At 38.1% G+C, this 14,478-nt stretch overlaps 1 protein-coding gene and 1 pseudogene across 2 annotated transcripts in view; both read left to right on the top strand.

Annotated features, from left to right (window-relative positions):
• ABHD17B (abhydrolase domain containing 17B, depalmitoylase) overlaps positions 1-14,478 on the top strand; it is a 50,783-nt gene that overhangs the window by 2,572 nt on the left and 33,733 nt on the right. The gene's annotated exons all lie outside the window — the stretch shown is intronic.
• On the top strand, positions 13,821-14,477 carry LOC110584287 (annotated as a pseudogene).

Raw genomic sequence — 14,478 nt, 5'->3', positions numbered from 1 at the left:
GCAACATACAATATAATGAATATTCATGCACCCATTACTCAATTGAAGAAATAAAACTACAAAACAAAATGAAGCTTCCTTTACTTCGAAAACCCCTCTGAAATCCTACTTCCTCTTCCCCTACTCCCAGCCACTAACCAAAAAAATAGACTGCATCCTTCCTATCCATGTGTTTATACCTAACTACATGCCTTTATGTCCTTGAACATTATATAGTTTTTCTTTGATTATTTTAAGATTATTTAAGTATGTTTGTATCTGTAGCCTGCTTTCTAAATTAAACTCTATTTGCCAAGATTTATCTATGTTTATTCAGGTAATTCTAGTTTATTTTTACTGCGATAATGGTATGTGTTCCATTATGTGACTATCAGATTTCTGTTGATCATTTTAGTTTTTTCCAGTTGCTTATTAAAACACTGTGGGGAATATTCTTGTATATGTTTACTTAGGTACATGTGCAAGACTTCCTCTAGGGCAGTGGTTCTTGAGCCTATATCCCATTTTTATAGAAGCATTTTATAACTTTTCCAATTCTGCCCTAAAATGAAATTCAAATAAAATTAAAACTTAAATTTACATTGTATTTTAAAGTAATGCTCTTACTAAAATATAAGAACTTATGACAGTAATATATTTCACTGTGTAGATGCTCAGACCAAACCACACTCTAATCTTGCTAAGTGTGATAGTAGACTAGTAAAATCAGAATTCAGGGAGCTTGTTAGAAATCAGAATCTCAGGACCTGCCCTACTAACTCATGCTGAATTTTAAGAAGACTCCCAGGTGATTTGTGTGCACATTAAAATCCAAGAAGCACTGCTGGAAGAAACAGAAGTCAAATACTTTGCACCAGTGTTTAATATCACCATGAATAGGGTAAGCTACTGATGCAAATTATTATTATTATTTAAGATCTTATGTATTCATTAGAGAGAGAGTGCAAGAGTGCACACGCACAAGTTGGGGGGAGTTGTGCAGGAGAGGGAGAAGCCGACTTCCTGCTGAGCAGGCTAGATCCCAGGACCCCGAGATCATGATCTAAGCCAAAGGCAGACGCTTACCCCACTGAGCCCTCAGGCACCCCTATTGTTGCAAATTAAAACAGGTGTATTGAATTGGCTGTTCAGACACCGATGGTGGCACTGTTGTTGATAAATGAGTTTCTGAAATAAACTATTTTCAGTAAAGTTTGGACAAAAAAAAGAAATGCAGTCTTCTCTCTTTACACAGTGGTTGCGTTCTTTAAAATCTTCATCTATATTAAAGCAATACAGGGTGCCTGGGTGGCTCAGTCGGTTAAGCGTCTGCCTTCGGCTCAGGTGGGGATTGAGTCCCTCATCGTGCTCCCTGCTCAGCAGGGAGTCTGCTTCTCCCTCTCCCTCTACCTCTCCCCCTGCTTATGCTCTGTCTGTGTCTCTCTCTCCAATGAATAAAAACGAAATCTTAAAAAAAAAAATCAATACAAATATACTTTGTGTTAAGTCCTGTTTATAAATACCTGTGCTTATTTACTCTCAAGTGTTTCAGTAATGGATGAGGAGATCTATTTTCCCACCTTTCAAATACTTTGTTAGACTTCTTAAGGCTTGCCATGCTGAGGAGTATGTGAAGTGTGGTACCTCATTGGAATTTTTATTTGCATGTCCCCAGTTAGTCTTGTAGTTGAGAACACTTAGATTTATATTTCTGGGCATTCATGTTCCTTTTCTGTGAATTGCTTATTTGTTGTTGTTGTTGTTTTAATGAGATTGTTTCTCTTACTGATTTGTAAATGCTTTTTATGTATTCTGGATAGCCATGCTTGGTAGCTTTTACAAATATCTTCTAGTCTTTAGCATGTCTTTTCACTTTAAATATGATGTCTTTTTATGACTTAAAGTTCTTAGTTTTAAAGTCAAATATATTTTTTTCTCTTTTTTTTTTAAGATTTAAGTAATCTCTACACCCAGGTGGGGCTTGAACTCATAACCCCAAGATCAAGAGTCACGTGCTCTACTGACTGAGCTAGCCAGGTGCTCCTGGTCAAATGTATTTTGGCTTTTTCTCTTTAAAGGAAGTCTTTTCTATCCTGAAGTTGTATTAAGTATTGATCTTTCATAGTCATTTGCATCCTTCACATTTCGGTTTGTTTAACATGTGTCTTCATCACTTTTTATTCTGGCTAGAATTTTTTAATGGTTATTATGACCCTAATTTTTAAACAGTTTTAGACTAAATTCAGATATTACTTTGATGTTAATTTGTCTCAGAAATAGGTTCTGTTTTGTTTTCCCTAGAATTAAAAGGGAGAATGGTTACACAAGTTCTTTATGCATACAGTTAAAGGTGAAAAGTGGTAAAGGAAAATTGGGTCAGTGTTGACTTTGTGTCAGTTACTATTTTAGATTTTTGGGGGGGTACATCTGTAAACAAAGATCCCTAGTTTCCTAGAGCTTGCCACCTAGCAGAGGACCACAGACAATATGCAAAATTTTAAAAATATCTAATATTTAGAAAGTGATCAATACTTCTAAAGAAAAAGTAGTGGGGCGCCTGGGTGGCTCAGATGGTTAAGCGTCTGCCTTCGGCTCAGGTCATGATCTCAGGGTCCTGGGATCGAGTCCCGCATCGGGCTCCCTGCTCCTTGGGAGCCTGCTTCTCCCTCTGCCTCTCTCTCTCTCTCTCTCTCTGTCATGAATAAATAAATTTAAAAAAAAGAAAAAGTAGTGAAGGGTAGGAGGGAATCAAAGGAGGCAGTTTGACCTATCAAGTAGTGTGGTTAGGGTAAACGTCACTGAGAAAGGGAGAATGAGCATCGAAGACACCAGCCATGCAGATACTAACAAAGTCTTGAAAGAGTTGACATAGTCTTTAAGTTAAACGTGTATCCCTTGCTCTCTCATTTAATAAATTGTGTGAACTTGGACAAATTAACTGAGAAACCTGAAGCCTTGATTTCCTGAAGTATTAAAGGATGGTAACCTGAGAAAAGTATTATTAAGATTAAAGGAGATAACAAGTGAAAACACCTCCTACCCCCACCTAGTTCTCATGTGGCACTCTGTATTTTCATAGCGTTTATCACAGTGTAATTATCTATGTCACCAGTTGATAAGTTTTATCCCACCTCTTCTGAAATACTAATGAAAAGAACCAGTCAGTGTTATATTTTATTAACAGATTCATTTGTAAACTGTCTTTCACCCTTTCTTTTTAATGTGAAAATCCTCAGATTTGTTGAGAAAGTGTTTTGTTTTTAAGGTGTCTTTGTGCTAGAGCTTCAAAATATATTACAGGCATTACCTCACTGATGACTATACACCATCTTTCTTATGGAGGCAGTGGATATGTATCATCTTGCACTTGGAATGAATTGAAGCTGCTAAATGGTATAAAGTGACACAGAAAGTCAAGGAGAATTTGGATGAAATCTGATTACATTTGGCTATATTTTTCCCTGTGCTCCTTTTTTTTCCCTTTCTGCAATACTGCTAAAATTTACTTTCTAAAGTATAAAAGCAAAGACATGTAGCTTATGTTATATTGTTAGATTGTGTGGCCTTCCAAAAATCATTGTGACACAAATAATATTTTAGTTACGACTTTATTTTCCGTTTTCCCCCATGAAGCTTCTCATAGTATCTAAGGAGGTAGTATTAGAATTGGCAATAGTGTTAGAGGTCTTCACTTTTAAAAATACATACTGCTGAAGAAATTCAAACGTTATGGTTGTCTTGGATTATTAAACATTTATTTTTAAGATGTAGTCACATTAGAAGAATAGGATTAAGAAAATAAGTATATGCTTAGTGTAGGTCAGGGTAAAGAAAAAAAGAGGGTTGAAATAACCTCATTAACTTGGTGTAAGCAAATCTGCGTTATAACCTCAACAAACCCAAAGTAGAGCAAGAGTGCCTCCAGGAACAAAAATAGAAGACATTATCATTTTATCAATTGCAGTAAACTTGTTTGGCTTCTGAATTTAGATTGTTCTTAAATGTGTTTTTAAAATTAAAATCAATTGAGGGGCCCCTGGGTGGCTCAGTCGGTTAAGCAGCTGCCTTCGACTCAGGTCATGGTCCCGACTCAGGTCATGGTCCCGGGGTCCTGGGATAGAGTCCCGCATCCAGCTCCCTGCCCAGCAGGGAGCCTGCTTCTCCCTCTCCTCCCAGCTTGTGCTCTCTGTCCCTATCTCTATCTCTCTCTCAAATAAATAAATAAATAAAATCTTTAAAAAAATAAATAAAATTAAAAATCAATTGAAATAATCCCTTAATAAACTTTTCCCAAACATGCCATCTACGAAGTGTGACCTAGATATTTTAATTTTTTACTTTCTAGCTTAGCCAATCCCAACCCCAAAAGTAAAAATTATTCTTTTTTTTTTTAAGATTTTATTTATTTGACAGAGAGAGATAGTGAGAGCAGGAACACAAGCAGGGGGAGTGGGAGAGGGAGAAGCAGGCTTCCCGCTGAGCAGGGAGCCTGATGCGAGGCTCGATCCCAGGACCCTGGGATCATGACCTGAGATGAAGGCAGGCACTTAACGACTGAGCCACCCAGGCGCCCCAGTAAAAATTATTCTTTGCACATCAGTTATTACCAAGAAAATAATGCTATTCGGTAACTGGTTTTGGTAAGCTTTTAACTGAAACACTGGGTTACATTTTGTTCAGAGCTTTTTAAAAGACCTTAACGACACTTGTATTAATAAAGATTTAGGGCAGTAAAGTTAGTAAGAGTGAGGGGAACTTCTTAAAATTATACATTAAGGACATGCAGATAAATCATCTAGGGTAATTTTTTTCAATTTTTTTTGTTAGAATTCATAAGGAAGACATTTTGCTTCATGATTTGATATTTAAAAAAAGTTTCATTGAAGAGAGAAAATCTGTCAGCATGAGCATTCTTCAGGGAGATTTTTTCTCGTACAGAAAGAAGTAAAACTTAAATAAAGGGCTTAAAAAAATAGTAAAAGTTGTTTAATTTATTTGTAGAAGAAGTGATTGAGTTGGGGAGGGAATTTAACCAATGGAGAAGGAACAGAATGCACAAAGGCATAGAGGGAAGAAAGAATAGGTCTCTCATTGAAGAATAGTATGTTCAGTAGAATGAATGAATGGGGAAGTGCTCAGAAATAAGGCTAGAGACTGGGAAGCAGAGAGGGTGAGGGGATCATGTATGACATACTGAAGTATTTAATTTATTCAAGGGGACGGTAAGGCCCATTGAAAGATTTAAATGGGAAAGTGACATCACCTGGCAGCAGTGTAGAGTGTGGATTAGAAGAGTGATAGATATTAGTGAGTGGTTTATAATGTTAAATAAAAAGTGGTTGAGCAAAGATGTGGCTGAGGGAGTGGAGAGGGCTACATAGGAGACAGGGCTTGATTGAGAGGAATAAAGAGGAAAAGGGAGGAGAGTGGGAATACAGATGGAGATAGGGTCTGTAGCTTAGGGGAGAAGTCTGTGCTAGAGATTTAAGTTTTTAGATTTAGGCCTTGTTAGTATGTAAGAGGTAGTTAAAGCTATGGGTACAGTTGAGATCAAAAGACTGGAAAACAAAAGAGGGAAGTAGTAGTTAAATCCATGGGTTTAGGTGAGTTAAACAAAAGAGGAAGACAAAAGGTCAGTCTGTAAAAGTAATAATAAAACCTTTGAAGAGGTCACCAGAAAAACCAAGATTGGAAGTTAGTTTCAAGAAGGAAGGAAAGGACAGTGGTGTTTAATGCCACAAAGTAATTGTGTAAATTGAAGACTAAGTACCCAGTGCACTTTGGGAAAAAAATTTTTTTAAGATTTTATCTGTCTATTAGGGAGAGAGAGGGTGCTCAAGAGCGCATGCATGAGTAGGGTGAGGGGCAGAAGGAGAGGGAGAAGCAGACCACCAGCTGAGCGGGGAGCCCGACTCAGGGCTCGATCCCAGGATTCTGGGATCATGACCTGAGCTGAAAGCAGACGTTTAACCTACTGAGCCACCCAGGTGCCCCTGCACTTTGAAATTTTAAGAGGTTATTGGTAATCTTAAATGAGTCAACAGTTTTATGATAAACGTTAGATCACAATTCATTTGGGACCTCTTGTGGAAGAGTGAGAAATGAGAATAAAAAGGTTTGTTTCTGGGGCGCCTGGGTGGCTCAGTCGTTAAGCGTCTGCCTTCGGCTCAGGTCATGATCTCAGGGTCCTGGGATCAAGCCCCGCATCAGGCTCCCTGCTCAGCGGGGAGCCTGCTTCTCCCTCTCCCACTCCCCCTGCTTGTGTTCCCTCTCTCGCTGTGTCTCTCTCTGTCAAATAAATAAAATCTTTAAAAAAAAAAAAAAAAGTTTGTTTCTGAAGGACACTCAGAGATGATAATTTGAATCTGGATATAAATACACCCACTTTTTTTAAAAGAGGAGAGTCTTTTTTTTTTTTTAAGATTTTATTTATTTATTTGAGACAGAGAGAATGAGAGAGAGCATGAGAGGGAAGAGGGTCAGAGGGAGAAGCAGACTCCCTGCTGAGCAGGGAGCCCGATGCGGGACTCGATCCCGGGACTCCAGGATCATGACCTGAGCCGAAGGCAGTCGCTTAACCAACTGAGCCACCCAGGCGCCCTAAAAGAGGAGAGTCTTGAATATGTTTAATAAACAGAAAATATGAGCCAGTAGAGCAGGAGAGGCTGTAAGGATATGGGAAACAGGATAATTGATTAGGCAGGGCCTCTGAAGATGCTAGAGGCATTGGAACAATCTAGAATATGTGTTGGAGGGATTGGTCATGAGGGAGGGAGACTTTAAAGGAGTGAAAAGGCAATCAGGATTCAATGAATTGATTTCCAGCGTTCAGAAAGAGACTATCAAATAGGTGCCTGCCTGTTCCCAAGTAAAAGAACATCTTTTTCTGAACCTAGTATGCCAGGAATTTAGATGTTGCCTCATTTAATGTTCCTAGCAACTCTGCAAAGTTTACAGATACGAAAAATTGAGGCTCAGAGAAGTAAGTTGTCTAAAGCCACGCATCTAGAAGGTAACTCAGCTGCGATTTGATTGCATTTATGTCTAGTTCCAGAGCTTAGTACTAAAACTTTTTTTTTAAGGGCCAAATTCCCCCAAAAGGGGGAAAACAATAAGAGGCTTCTAATTTAAGTTTTGCCCGGTGAAATCACTTCAAAAAATATTTTTAAACTTAGTGCCTATTACAATTTTTTAAATTTTTTACGTGTTTTCTTTTTCACAAAAAGAAAAAAATAGAAAGGACATAATGTCCAAACAAATAGAAGGCAGACCTTTGAAATCACTAAGCTCTTGTCCGTAGCTTTTCTCATTTTCCCAAAGAATAACTTTATCAGCAACCAGTACCAGTCCTCAAACCATGCTTTCCAAAAGACTCTTGAAATGAGAATTTTATACACAAAAATATAGTACATTGTTACTTCAGTTGTCACAGCTAAACATTTATGTTCAAAAAAACTAAGTATTGTTTTCCCCCCTTGCTAGAAACTCATATTTTGTTTTGCTGCAAATTGATTTCTGAGGGTTCTCATTACCAAACCTCTAAGAAATTAATAAAATGACTGATAAACTGAAGAAACTCTGAGAAACATATAGCATTAATTCCTGAACTATTTCCTTTTGTTAACTTATTAGCTACTTGTGGGTTTTTTTTATTATGGTTTATTTTTTCAATTGCTGAAAGCCATTTTAAATCCAAATGTTTTTTTTTTTTTTTTTTTTAAGTAATGTCTACACCCAATGTGGGGCTTGAATTTACAACCCTGAGATAGAGTTGCATGCTACACCAATCGAACCAGCCAGATGCCCCCAAGTCTTTTTAGAAACAGGAGATCAAATTGCTCTAACATTATACCATTGCTCACTACCTTACCTTGTCCGTTTTTGGGAATATTCTCCTGTGTGCATAAACTTATTTGCTTATAGAAATGTAAGTATTGCCTAGTCAACTATAACAGCATATCTTAAATCAGCACATGTGTAATTCTTTCTCTTTTTTTTAAAGATTTTATTTATTTGCTAGAGACAGAAAGAGAGCACAAGCAAGAGGATGGGCAGGCAGAGGGAGAGGGCTAAACAGGCTCCCCGCTGAGCAGGGAGCCCTATGCTATGCCGGGTTCAATCCCAGGACCCTGGGATCATGACCTGAGCCGAAGGCAGATGGCTTAACCAACTGTGCCACCCAGGGGCCCTTGTGTAACTCATTTTTTAGGGTTCCTACTAACATGAAAAACAGAGCTCGGCTCCATGTTCTTTAAGTCTGAAGTTGTGCTTCTTACTTTGATGGTACTGGAAAGCGATGAGAGTAATACAGAAAAAAATCAAAGTTCAGAGGCTTATAGCCACCATTATTGCCAACGTTCTCCTCTCCCAAGTCCTGAAGGTATGGAGATGGTTAGCAAGACATTTGCTGATATTCCCTGATGTTGATGCTAAAGGTGGAAAAGGGAAGAACTTTTTAGCATGTGAGTATTCCAGTCACTAGATAGCTTTACTTTTGAGTGAGGATGGCCTCCACCACCTGAGGTCTTCGCAGCGGCAGTTGACTACCCTAACTAGATGGCAAAGCAAGTCACCTTCAAAGACAAATTTGCTTCTTTTAAGGTGGTGTTAGGGCATTTGATTGCTACCTTTGCACTATGCTGCACCTGGGGATTACAAGAGCAAATCATTTATTTTAAATGCCTGAACCATTTTCACAGGGTCCTGGGCTGCGCTCAGCCGGGAGTCTGCTTGAGTTTCTCCTCCTCTGCCCTTCCTCCCTCCTCTCTTTCACTCTTAATAAATAAATCTTTAAATGCCTGAACTACTTAAAAATGCTTCAAGATGTAGATCCTTCTCATTGGCACACATTTTATCCCAAAAGAAGCCCTCAAACAAGAGAACGTTCAATTTTTTCCCATAGGAAAAATTATCTCTTCAAAATAATTCATGAGTACTAGGCTCTTTAAAATGGCCTCCCAAATTATTCAGTTGGGAAACATTTAACTTTTTTTCTTTTTGGCCAACCATTAAATAACCCTTTAAATAAAGGATTTTCCAACCTTGTCAAAGGACACTCATGGTATTACTTGACAAATAAAAATATAGTGTTATTGCTTTATGATCAGGAAATTGATTTGCTATTTTGCAGTTAATGGGCATTAACCAGGTAAAACATCTTTAATTACTAATTTGTACTTGTGGTAATTATACCCAACTTAATGGTCTTTATTTAACTGCCTCTCTTAAGGATTTTAAATCTATCAGAAGGTGTTTTTTTAATGCATAGAATGCAGTGTAAATAGAAATATAATTTGTAATTATGGTTTCCAAAAAGATTCAAGCCATAAATTAAACATTAGTGTTGTGAACCCTGGTTCAAAACGACAAAACAAAATCTTTTTTTTTTTTTTTAATTATATTTATTTGTCAGAGAGAGAGTGAGAACAAGCACAAGCAGGGGGAATCGCGGGCAGAGGGAGAAACACACTCCCCGCTGAGCAGGGAGCCCAGTGCGGGACTTGATCCCCAGACCCTGGGATCATGACCTGAGCCGAAGGCAGACGCTTAGCCAAATAAGCCACCCAGGCATCCAAAACAAAATCTATTTTGATTATATTTAGCATTATTTCAGTTTATATTCTGTCAGTTCTTTAGGTATAACTGTAAGTTCTTCTTTTCTTTAATCTCTTTCACTTAGATTGTTATTAATCAGGTACTTCCTATGTAGTGCTAAAAAAACACATGGTCAGTGACCACATAGTAAAGACAATAGGTAGTAAAGACAATTGGTATTTATCAAGTAAGCTCACAGGTGAGTGGGTGGCAAGGATCACAGTTTTAAACTGTAAAGGAAAAGAACTGGGAGCTGTAAAAAATAATAACCTAATTTAGGGGTGCCTGGGTGGCTCAGTTGGTTAAGTGTCTGCCTTCGGCTCAGGTCATGATCCTGGGGTCCTGGGATCAAGCCCGGCATGGGGCTCCCTGCTCCTTCTTCTCCCTCTCCCTCTGCCACTCTCCCTGCTTGTGTTCTCCTACTCTCTCTCTCAAAAAAAGAAAAAAAAAATTTTCTTTTAAGATTTTATTTATTTATTTGACACAGAGAGACACAGCGAGAGAGAGAGCACAGCAGGGAGGATGGGAGAGGGAGAAGCAGGCTTCCCTCCGAGCAGGGAGCCCGATGCGGGGCTCGATCCCAGGACCCTGGGGTTCATGACCTGAGCCAAAGGCAGACGCTTATTGACTGAGCCACCCAGGCTCCCCTCAAATAAAGAAAATCTTTAAAAAAAAAAAAAAAAAAAAAGAATAACCTAATTTAGATTTGAGGTTCATGAGATCTCTCTGAAAAGGGGGCATTTGAGATTGGAATAATGAGAAGTCAGTAGAGAGTGTGCAAACCCTGAAGTGGAAACCACTTTCATGCTTTCAAGGAAATGGGAGATGGGGAGGGAGACCACAACCATAAGTGATGAAAGGAGAGCGTATCAAGGTAAATTTGGAAAGGTAAGCAAAGGCCTGATCCTGCAAGGCCTTTAAGGACTTGTGGAGAAGTTAGATTATTACAAGTGCAGAGGGAAGCCAGCCATAGAGGAGTTTTTAAGCAGGTTATCACCTAGTAAGCTGTGTAGAACATTATGAATGGGAGAAATTCATACTTAACCTCAGCTATTTTCCATTTGTTTGTTCACACGTTTTGAGTTCCTTCTGTTGTCTTACTCTACATAAACCTGGTCATTCCTTTCATTTGTAAAAGCTGGGAACTACAATAAAAGCATAGAAAAGTAACAAGTAAATCAAGAGAATTGTATGTATTTTCACCTATAATTAAGGATGATAGAAATTAAATGACTTCTCAATTGAACTCTTGTATTTATACTTTAAGATATTGAGCTCAGTGTAAACTTCCTGCTATTTGATACTGTTTTGACTTGTATTTAGTAATGTTCCCACAGGTTTCCTTTTTTTCTTTAGAAATGTCATATTTAGAAACTTTTTATATTCTTGATATTCTTAATAGAATGTACAATCAGACTTCTCTTTCTATAGGAGCAAGAAGAGGAAGAGAACTATATCTAGTTGTACAAAGAAAGATAATGTGAACATAGGATATGATGCCCAAAAACATCCAGGCAGATAAAAAAGAGAGGGAGGATTCAGTATAATAAAACATTCTTGCTGGAAAAGCTCCAGCTCTTATATTTCAGTCTTCTCACATTAAAATTGAGGCACTTAGGGGCATAAAAGTTCATTTTAAATAAAATTATACCTAGAAGCACTAGTATGTAAGGTGATATTTACTAACCCAGATAATGGCATTTGGAAGGATGAATGGACTATCCATCTTTAATGCTTGCTTTCTCCTTCATCCCAAACAAGTATTTACAACAGAGGTATAGTACATGTGTAGACTACCAAAAAACTAGCTATGAGATTCGTCTCAAATAAGATATCAAAGATTTGCCCACACTTTTTTGCAAGCCACTATTCCCCTTCTCTCCATTCTACTCTTCTCCAGTTGCATCACTTTGCATAAAGATTCAGAAATGTTGTTCTCTATCAGCTTTGACTAAAAGACTTTACAGACCTAGTCTAGAAATTGTCTCTAAAAAAAGCAGGAAAAGTCTACAATATTCACTTGTTTCTTTGCTACTTGCCTCTTTAAAAGGAGAATATAAGGCAAAATTTTTATTAACTAAAACATCCAATAAATCAAGGTTATCTTTATTTTGCAGAGTAGAAAGTTATATATGTTACTGATGTAGAGAAACAATTACTTTTAAATGTAGTCAAGTGTTGATATTTAACTGAAGGATGTGATTTACACATTTTGCAATATGATGACCATTTGTTGATTTTCTACTTTCTTAATAGTGTGTTTAACATACCTCCCATGTAGTAGGTTGAAATTTGTGCCTGTTTGAGGCTTGTTTTTGAAAATCTTTAATTTGAAATCTTAAAATTTAAATAAATTCTTCAGCAGTACAGTAGTTACCAAGTTACTGTGCTCTGTCGGTACATAGGCTTTTATGCAGTTGCCTAAACGACTGCATCATTCTAATACATGTGTAAGGAGCTACAGTGGTTTCTGTACATTGCTGAACAGAGATTTGTTTTTAAATTTTTCATTTGTCTAATCCTTCCCTGTCCCAGTTTTTTCCCTATCTTTCTACCATGCACCCTTTGCTTTAGTATTATACTTTCACCTGTATTACTGCCCCAGCCTGTAGAGTTTTCCCTTTGCTTTTGGAAATAACATCCTGGTTTAAAGTTCTAAGTCCACAAAGTTTTTTCTAATTATTGATACCTACTTTTGTCTGATTTCTGAAGCTTAAAATCTACCCCACATTATATAGTGCTTAATATTTATAAGATGAAAAGACCCTGTACAGCATTGATTTATTAATAATAAATATTCACTTATCATAATACATTTAAAATATTGACTACCAATTTACAAAAGAGCACATGAATTTAGAATTCAAAGAGACTTGAATGAATATGAGGCCAACTACCTTATGTTTTCAAATGAGGAAACAGAGCACTTAAGTGATTTTTCCAAAGTCTGGAAGAATTTAAACTGAGTCCTAATTTATGAAATATGTTACTGTTTTCTTTAATTAGGCATTTAAACCTTTTTTCTTTGAAATAATTATTCTAGTTTGTGTTATGTCCTCAAGAAAATGTGTGCAAAAGGTAAAATTTTCATGTTTGAAGAAACGTTGACAGAAGTGTTGATTTATTGGGATGGGAAAGGTATTAAGCACAAGTGACAGTGGCAAGTGTTTATTACACATTTTCTAGAAGTAGTGGTAATTTCGGGCGCCTGGGTGGCTCAGTTGGTTGAGCGACTGCCTTCGGCTCAGGTCATGGTCCCGGGGTCCTGGGATCGAGTCCCGCATCGGGCTCCCTGCTCTGCGGGGAGCCTGCTTCTCCCTCTCCCACTCCCCCTGCTTGTGTTCCCTCTCTCACTGTGTCTCTCTCTGTCAAATAAATAAATAAAATCTTTAAAAAAAAAAAAAGGAAGTAGTGGTAATTTCTTCACATTTTTCCTTACTGCTGAGTAGAGCTAAGGAAAAGCAGCTGGCCAGCAGAGGAAATGGAAGTGGTGGAGATGGCAGTTTGTGATGGCCAGACTGTTGGTAGACAGACTGAAGGCCATATTAAGTAAGAATTGACTGACTTGTTACACAATCTATGTAAAGAGAGGCAATGATCTTGTTAAGGAGTATAATACTTACATTGAGACTGCATAAATGCCATAATCCCCCGCCCGTATCCCTATAAAAAGGCCCTGTATATTATTATATGGAGAAGGGATTGATAGATAAGAGGAATATACTTATATGCTGCTTATCATGCAGTTCTGTGGTTCTGTTTTCCACATGGTTGATACAAATACCGTTTTCAAAATAATTATTTGTAGGAACAGTTGAAGTTGTACTCTGATCTACTCTGAAGTCATGTGGTTTTGTTTTGTTTCTTTTATGCTGAAACCGATTTATATCTGCCCCACTTCTAAATAAGTGGTAGGGTAACACTGACTTAATTTAAATAACTGAAATCTCACTCCTTCACCAAATAAATATTCTTTTTTTTTTTTTTTTAAGATTTTGTTTATTTGTTTGAGAGAGAGAAAATGAGAATGAGAGAGCATGAGAGGTGGGAGGGTCAGAGGGAAAAGCCGACTCCCCGCTGAGCAGGGACTATTGATCCTGGGACTCCAGGATCACGACCCGAGCAGAAGGCAGTCACCTAACCAACTGAGCCACCCAGGTGCCCGCCAAATAAACATTCTTAAGAGTTTATATCTCAGAACCCTCCTGAACCCACACCTCTGCCACAACCAGACCCGTGCCGGAACCATGTTTCGCAACCAGTATGACAATGATGTCACTGTTTGGAGCCCTCAGGGCAGGATTCATCAAATTGAGCATGCAGTGGAAGCTGTCAAGCAAGGTTCAGCCACAGTTGGTCTGAAATCAAAAACCCATGCAGTGTTGGTTGCATTGAAGAGAGCACAGTCAGAGCTTGCAGCTCATCAGAAAAAAATTCTCCATGTTGACAACCATATTGGTATCTCAGTTGCAGGACTTACTGCGGATGCTAGACTGTTATGTAATTTCATGCGCCAAGAGTGTTTGGATTCCAGATTTGTATTTGATAGACCACTTCCTGTGTCTTGCCTTGTATCTCTAATTGGAAGCAAGACCCAGATACCAACACAATGATATGGCCGGAGACCATATGGTGTTGAGCTGCTTACTGCTGGTTATGATGATATTGGCCCTCACATTTTCCAAACCTGTCCATCTGCCAACTATTTTGACTGTAGAGCCATGTCCATTGGAGCCCATTCTCAATCAGCTCATACTTACTTGGAGAGACATATGTCTGGGTTTATGGAGTGCAGTTTGAATGAACTGGTTAAACATGGTCTGCGTGCCTTACAAGAGACACTTCCTGCAGAGCAGGACCTAACTACAAAGAATGTTTCCATTGGAATTGTTGGTAAAGACTTGG

Source organism: Neomonachus schauinslandi, chromosome 13 (genome assembly GCF_002201575.2).
Source record: "Neomonachus schauinslandi chromosome 13, ASM220157v2, whole genome shotgun sequence".
NCBI classification, from domain to species: domain Eukaryota; kingdom Metazoa; phylum Chordata; class Mammalia; order Carnivora; family Phocidae; genus Neomonachus; species Neomonachus schauinslandi.
Note: the sequence above shows the minus strand (reverse complement) of the source record. Positions and strands in the feature narration are given on the sequence as shown.